The 8,403-nt window shown below is 38.4% G+C and overlaps 1 non-coding gene across 1 annotated transcript; it reads left to right on the top strand.

Annotated features, from left to right (window-relative positions):
* Positions 1 to 479: 479 nt before the first annotated feature.
* LOC115069244 lies at positions 480 to 556 on the top strand. The gene has a single exon (XR_003848520.1). It is a non-coding gene; the product is annotated as a small nucleolar RNA SNORD79 (small nucleolar RNA).
* The last annotated feature ends 7,847 nt before the right edge of the window (positions 557 to 8,403 follow it).

The raw sequence follows: 8,403 nt of genomic DNA, 5'->3' as shown, positions 1-8,403 counted from the left end.
CTAAATTTCTAAACTAAGACATAATATAAAAGAGAACACTTCATATCAGAACCATTGTAAAAGTAGCCTGAGGAAATTGTATACCTTTAAGTATCCTTAATTATTATTGAAAAAAGAGTGAACAAGGGCAGTTGGAGACTCTATTGCATTTCATGAAAGAAAGATAGCAATGGGGTCTTTAGGTCACTGTCTTCATTGCTGCCATCACTTTTACTGTTAATTTTAAAATTTTAAACTTGGAATTTATTTTGGTTGCAGATGCCAGGATAGTTTGAAATTCATTTTACTTCACAAATATTTAACTAGCCACCTCAATAATATTTATTCCACAATCCATATTTCCCCCACTAACATAAAATCCTTCTTTAATCATAGAATTAATTTGCAAATAAACTTTGGTCCATTTTAGTAATATCCCATTCTATTCTGTTCATCTGAATATATATTTCATCACAGTTCTTTCCTGATTTAAAAACTTTTATTGTTGGTGATGATGTAAGAGTTAAAACAGATGGGAATCTCTCTGAAGGAGATGGGAGATTAAACGGAAACAGTGGCTGGAAACTCAGGAATCTACCTTTAAATTATCCATTGCTCAACTGAACTGAATCTCTGAAGGTATTAAGTCAGCTTGACTGAATGCACCTGCAAGTTTTACACAAAGCAGGTAGATATTTCTCTTGAAAAGTTCAAGGACTCCCGTGGCAGCAAGGGCCATGCTCCATATGCTGTTTAAAAGGCAGATGGATGGAAGCTTTGGGATAGAAGAGTCTACACAAGATTTTTTTGGCTATCATAAAAATTAAAATAAATTTCTTCAAACCAAAAATATTGATTCTTTGAGAATTTCATAATTTCACAAATGCATTTTAATCATATTCAGACCCCCTCTGCCATCTCTCCACCCCCACCCTACTACCCCTCACCCTGACTTCATGTCATCTTTTTTTTCTTTTCTAAAGGCCTATCAAATCTAATTTGTGTTGCCCAAATGCTCTTGGGTGTGAGTCCATCCCTTGGAGCCTGGTCAACCTACCAGGTGTCACATGCTTAAAGAAAATGGACTGTCTCTCTCCCAGCAACTATCAATTGCCCATAGATCCCCAGCTAGGGTTGGGGTTTTTGCCCACCTTCCCCTCCATGCTGGGTTTTTGTCTGGCTTGGGTTTGCACAGGTCTTATGCATGCTGTCACAAGTGTTGTGGGCTCATACATGCAACTGAGCAATGGCAATAGCCAGTATTATTTGAGGGTTTACGGGAACCTCCTGGTCAACAACTCCAAAAGAGGGACTCCAGGACAGAAACTTCATGATCATATCATTAGATGCAGAAAATGCCTTTGACAAAACCCAACATCTCTTCATGATAAAAGTCATGGAGAATCTAATGGTACAGGGGAACTCAACATAATAAAGGCAATTTACAAAAAGCCCACAGCCAACATCATACTACTTGGGGAAGAACTGTAGGTATTTCCACTAAAATCAAGACAAGGCAGTCCACCCTTTCTATTCCCATTCGATATAGTGACTGACGTTTTAGCTGGCACAATATGACAAGTAAGGAGATAATGTTATACAATTGGAAAGGAAGAAATCAAAGTATCCTTATTTTCAAATGATATGATTCTACACACAGAAGACCTTAAAGGCTCCTCCAGAAAACTCATAGAGTTGATAAACATATTCAACATATTCAGAGCTGATACAAAATTAACACACAATAATCAATAACTTTCCTATATACCAACAACAAAAATACTGAGAAAGAACCAGGGAAATGATCCCATTCATGATTGCCTTAAAAAATATCTTAGAATAAATCTAAGGAAGTAACAAATGTCTATAATAAAAACTTCAAGACATTAAAGAAATTGAAGAAGATACTAAAATATTGAAAAATCCCCCATGCTCATTAACCAGTTGGATTAATATTGTGAAAATGGCCATCCTACCAAAAGTGATCTACAGATTCAATGCAATCCCATTAAAAATTCTAACACAATTCACAGACATTAAAAAAAATTTCAAATTTCATATGGAAACACAACCCATGATAGCCAAGACCAACCTGAACAATAAAACAGAAGTTGTAGACATTATTATCCTGATTTCCAACTATAGTATGGAGATATAGTAATAAAATCATCATGGTACTGGAATAAAGACAGGCTCATCAATCAATGGACTAGAACTGAGGACTCAGGTTTAAGTCTATGAACTTAGAGCTGCTTGATTTCTGGCAAAGGAAGCAAAAATACACATGGGAGAAAAGACATCATGTTCAACAAATGATGCTGATCAAATTGAATTTCTACATGTGGAAGAATGAAACTAGATTCTTGTTTCTAATCCTGCACAAAGGTCAACTCCAAATGAATCAGGGACTTCCACATAAGGCCTGGTACCCTGAATCTGATAAAGGAGAAAATAGGGAATACGCTGGAACTTAAACACACAAGAAAGTATTTTCTGAACAGGACCCCAATAGAGCAGGCATGAAGACCAACAATTGAGCAATGGGATCTCATGAAACTAAAAAGCTTCTATATAGCAAAGGACATCATAATTTGAGTGAAAAAGCAACCTATGGAATGGGAAAAAAAACTTTACCAGGTATACTCTGACAGAAGGTTAATATACTTACTGTTTTAATTACTATACTTCTGTGATAAATTTTGACCTCTGGTAAAATAAGGTGGTAAGTCTATCTGAGGTTTCAGTCCATGGTTGACTCCACCCATAACTTTATGGCTGGGGTCCTGATGTGGAATTTCATGGAACAAATTAAAAAATAACACTTAATCATTTAGAAAATAAGGTTAACAATCAACAAATGGGACCTCATAAAATTAAAAAGCTTTTTCGCAGCAAAGATAAAAAGGTAATTGAGCAAAGAAGCAGCCTTCAGAATGGGAGAAAAATTTTGCCAGCTTTTTAATCAGATAGAGAATTAGTATCTAGAATATACAAAGAACTCAAAGAAAATAAACAGCCCAATAAAAAAGGGGTCATGGATCTGAATAGAGTTCTCAAAAGAAGAAATAGAAATGTCTAAGAAATATTTTTTAAAGTGTTTAACATCCCTAGCCATGAGAGAAATGTGTGGCCTACATAGTGAGTTCCAGGCCAGCTGGGGCTACAGGGAGACCCTGTCTCAAAAAGACAAAACAAACAAACAAAAAACTACTTTGAGATTCCATCTCATCCCAGTCACAATGGCTACTATCAAGAAAATAAATAGCAACAAACACTGAGGATATGAGAAAAGAGGACGCTTCACCCACTGTTGGTGGGAGTATAAACTGGTGTAGAACAGAAGTTTCTCAAAACACTGAAAGTAGAATTATCATATGGCCCAGATACTACTCATGGGCACATACCCAAAGGACTCTATATCCTACCACAGAGATACTTGTACATCAATGTTTCCTCCTACTCTATTCATAATAGGAAATGGAATATACATACAATATCCATCAACTAATGAACATGTGAAGAAAATGTGGTTCATATACACAATGGAATTCTATTCATCGCTAAAGAAAAAATGAAACTTACAAGAAAATGGATGGAACTTGAAAATATTTTGTTAGATTATATTATCTAGTCACTCACTGATGGACAGTAGTCTGATTCTGCAACTTGGCTAATGTGAATAGGTGCTATGATAAGCATGAATAAGCAGGAACCTCTATTGTATGCTAAGTGTGATTTCCTTTGGATAAATACCCAGGATTGGTATAGCTGGATCACAAAGCAGTTCTATTTTTAGTTTTTGAAGAACCTCAGTACTGATTTTTATAGCTGACAGAGACATTGTCTTATCTACAATAACCGACTTTCTAAAGTAAGAGGAAAAGAAATTGTTGGCAGAATATCAGCAGTTCTCAAGCTCAAGAGAAGACTGAAGAATCAAGTTATTACTTATATGAGGAAAAGGTATGACCTATAGAAATCCAAATAGCCAGAACCCCATCAAAGTCACATCACATCTAAGGAATAACACAGTAACAGTGCTGTTGCTGTCATTCCTGGACACTGGATATTGTCACTGATGCTGTTGTCACTGGGCCATGTATGTTGCCATCCTCATCAGTACATTAAATTAACTGCTTATTTCAAGTTCTTCAGATTTAAATTCTTAGGCAAGAGCATATAACATGCTTTCCTCAATAGATAGGGCATGGGGAAAAAATCATCTGGCACTTTAGCTTCCATCAAGCTAGAAAAGAGTCTGTCTATACCAAGCCACACAGTTGCTAAGTCTCTACTGAAGGAGATCAGTTGTTGGACAATCAAAAGATTTGAAAATTACTATGAAGATCCATCACTTTGGTCACTCAATATCCACTTTCATGATAGCCCAAACTCAAAAGAGAACCCTGAATGTTCATAATAAATATGTTTCAAACAACCACAAATATATTCTTCTGTTCTTATGATGAAATACCCAGTAGCCAGAACACACACAGAAGGCTAAGGCAGGAGGATCACCATGACTACTTTGAGGCCAACTTGGTCTTCTTAGTGAGAGACTTTTCTCCAAAAACTATGTATAATATATATGCTTATCAAACATAAGCATATAAAAGTAAAAATAACAATATATATAATAAAAATACATACCCCAAAGCCTCCTAGTTATTAGTCCCCATCCAGGTCTCATACAACACTCTCTTAATATTCTATGTTATATGGGCTGTATCTGTATGGGTGGGCTCAGTGCTATTTCACATTACCTATGAATGCCCTTTAGTGTAGATCTACAAAGTTCCTCAGCAGTGCTGAGTGGCTTGGTTTATTGGTCAGAGGCCTGAAAGTAAGAAGAAATCCAGTGGGAATGGGCTACAGAGGATGGATGGGAAAAGGGTTCCAAATTTGATTAAGATCTATTATATGAGATGCACAAAATCTCAATAAGAATATTTTTAAAGAATAGAAGTTAAGGGGTAAGAAGGCAAAGAGGATGGAAATGAACCAGAGTGGTCATAAAAACACATGGATGTTTATGACCCACATTAAAACCCACAAGAGGCATCCACTATAAAAGAGGCTTTCAACATGAAGCCACCCATAATTCTATTTTTCACATCCACTTCTAATCCATCTGGAAATCTTAATGGTTTACATTTAAATTATATCAGAGTCCAGTCACTTCTCACACCTCCCCACTATTACTCTGGTCAAAACAAACATAATTTCTCCTCAGAACTATTTAAATAGTCTCCTAAATGCTATTAATGACTCAAATGTACCACTTTCTTTCATTTTATTCTCCAATACAATGAGCATATTGAACTTTACTATAAAATGCAAGTCAGATCTTACTCTTTAGAATCCTCCAGTGGCTTTGAATTTCATTCAGAATAGGTCAGTCATCTCCCAAAGCCCTGACAAGGCCCTGTATGCTGGGCTCCCCGCACTTTTTTCTCCTGCTTTTTACTGAGCTCACTCTGCTTTGACCACTGGTCATTTTGCTGCTCTCCCAACGTGTCCCATGTTTCTACCTCTGGGCCTCAGCAGCGTCTTCTTCACCTCTCCCACTCTTCCTGAGGTGTCCTGATGATTGTCTTTTACCTCCTTCAAGTCTCAATCAAATGTCACCTTTTCTGTGAAGTCATGCCTGGATCTATTATTATTGAAATGTCCCTGTCAAGACACCAACATTTCTGCTGGCCCAGATTGATCTGATTTTCATGGGTGCTAGTGCTTTCTAAATAGCTTACTTATTTATAATGCTTAATGCATGCCTACTCACATAACCCCCAAAAGAAGGACTTTTCTGTTTTGATGTTGCTGAGTTTTTAGCATTTAGTGCCCAGTATGTAGTATGAAGTATGAAGAAGGTATGGTCTGAGAAAGCCAATAAAAGAGACATATGTGTATTAGTACATCCTAGATTTTATTTGAAATCTAATGAAGTATTACTATAGAATCGGGAATACACAGTAAATGAAGAAACTGAGATCCTGGGAAGCTGAGAGACATGTCCAAGGTACATAGTGATCCAATAGCAGAGCACAATGTACTTTCCCTAAACAGAGCATCCATGTATTACCTTTAGTTAAGGAATGGCACAAATGGGAACAAAATGTTTTACAAATATATGGAGGGCCTGACATGTGGGTGTACATTTAAAAAAATCCCCCAATGCATAATCTCCTTGATTATCTAGTTTCAAAGGTTATACATTTTTGTCATTTGACTATTATGACATCATCAGGATGGCTGTGGCAGCTAAGGAAAACACAGAAGACACGCAGCATGGAAAAAGACAGGGTCACAACAAAGGCTGGCTTTCCTTATCAGCATGAACCCAGGAACCCAGTGAGCAGCCCCCAAATATACATCAGTGATGATTCCGTGAGTCAGTGCATGACTCACGGCTCACTGACCACCACAGAACAGAAACATGAGAAATAATTTACTGCCTAGGCCAAAAGGACTTGAAAGAGCTTTCCCACCCACTACATGAGTGATATATCAAATTAGGAGAAAGGCGCCATCCCTTTCTTCTTCTTGGAGTGGATCAGTCTCCCTCTTTGTGTGTCTCTTCCTGGACCCAAGGCCAGATAAGCCTCTAGTTTCACTAATAATCTTCTCCCGGTGAGCCATTCTATTCCTGTACCTGCCTACCCGGGCTCGTTCTGCACAGAAATCTAACCATCAGAGTGCCTCAGCACACAAAAATGTACTTCATCACTCCTCAGAGCAAGATGGCTTGTTGGATCAATGTTTTATTCCTCCCCTCCCTTGACCGTGACACTAAACAGACTCATAATAAACTGTCTCTGACTGAACAAGCAAGAAATTATTCTCAGGGCCAAGACATTTTGTTCTTCAAAGCTGTTTCTCTCTTGTGCTAAGAATCAAGTCCAGAGACTACTTTTGGGGCATAAAGAAGATGAGTGGAAATGTTCATGTTTCTAAAGGAATAAAGAATTTCTGTTCATCACACCTTTTTAGTGGAGCTGCTGTTTTATTCAAATGACTTCTCTGTTATGGGAAAGTGTGGTTTCTGCCCTACTCCGGAGGGTCCTGGGGAAGCTGTGGGACTGAGATCGCAAGCAAGGCCGTCTTAGGAGATGACAATGCCCTCAGAAGGTCCTCTTACCCTTGAGCTATGCCTGACATCTGACCAGGCCATCTTTCAAAGTTTAACCACACCACAGAGTGAGGCCGGGCCTTCTGGTGCAGGAGACTGGTGTCCGGATTGTTTTCTTATTCAGTAGGCAGCCCCGTAAAAGCCTTTGAAACCCACCAACTGTGCCCTCCTTTCAGAGCAACAGTTGTTCTATAAGGATGTAGCCGAGAGGCGCATTCTTCCCCTGCCCATTTATTCCTTCCGCTTGTTCCTTCCGCATTTATAGGAGCTCTTCATGGCACTGAGAAGGCATCTTATCTTCGGGGGCTCCAGTGCTGCTCAGAGATTATCTCACTAGGGTTGTGGAAAATCTTGTGACTGATTTTGCCTTTTGCCTTATACATACCTATCATGCTGGAATGCATTGCTTCTAATGGGTCATCTGGCCTGCTAGAGTGTAATAGGATACTAGTCTGCCATGCTACTAAGGGACCCCATATGCTGTGTTGTGATTGGACTATTACCCTTATATAAGCCCATACTTTCTTGCAATAAAGCAGATCTGTCTCATTGAACCTGGTCTCCTGTGTCTGAATGTGGCGACACTGGCACAGACTCCTCACCAGCAGTGGGGTCCAGACTAGACAACTGATCAGAGGAACTAAAAGAGCAGGAGAGTGGCCATAGCCAGAGGAGAGCAGTCACAGCCAGAGACCACACACTAGCAATGCAGTATGGTGGGAAACTGAGGCACACTTAGGTTCCACAGCATGTACAGTTAGCACACTCAAGATCATTTGGATGATCCCACAGATGAGAAATTATTGGATCAGTATTTTCCTGGGGAGAAAAGTGGACATTGAAAATCGAAAGGTCTTTTGTGCTTCCATATGAATCTTAGGATAGTTTTTTCCAATTCTGTGGAAAGTGTCATGGGGATTTTGATTGGCGTTGCATTGAATCTATAAATGACTTTTGGTAGGATGGTCATTTTCACAATATTAATTCTTCCAATCCATGAGCATGGGAGGTCCTTCCATCTTCTGATGTCTTCCCCAATTTCTTTCTTTAAAGATTTAAAATTTTCATTGTAGAGCTCTTTAATGTCTTTGGTCAGGTTTATTCCAAGATATTTTATTTTATTTTATTTTTTGCAGCTGTTGTGAAGGGGAGTATTACCATGTGCTCTTTCTCTGATTGCTTGTTGTTGGTTTATAGAAATGCTACAGACTTTTTAGGTTAATTTTGTAACCTGCCACTTTACTGAACTTGTTAATAATTTCTAGGAGTTTTCTGGTGGAATTTTTGGCATCTCT

The sequence above is a fragment of the Nannospalax galili genome, unplaced genomic scaffold (assembly GCF_000622305.1).
Source record: "Nannospalax galili isolate Female #2095 unplaced genomic scaffold, S.galili_v1.0 scaffold511, whole genome shotgun sequence".
NCBI lineage: Eukaryota > Metazoa > Chordata > Mammalia > Rodentia > Spalacidae > Nannospalax > Nannospalax galili.
This window is presented reverse-complemented; position numbering and strand designations above follow the sequence as displayed.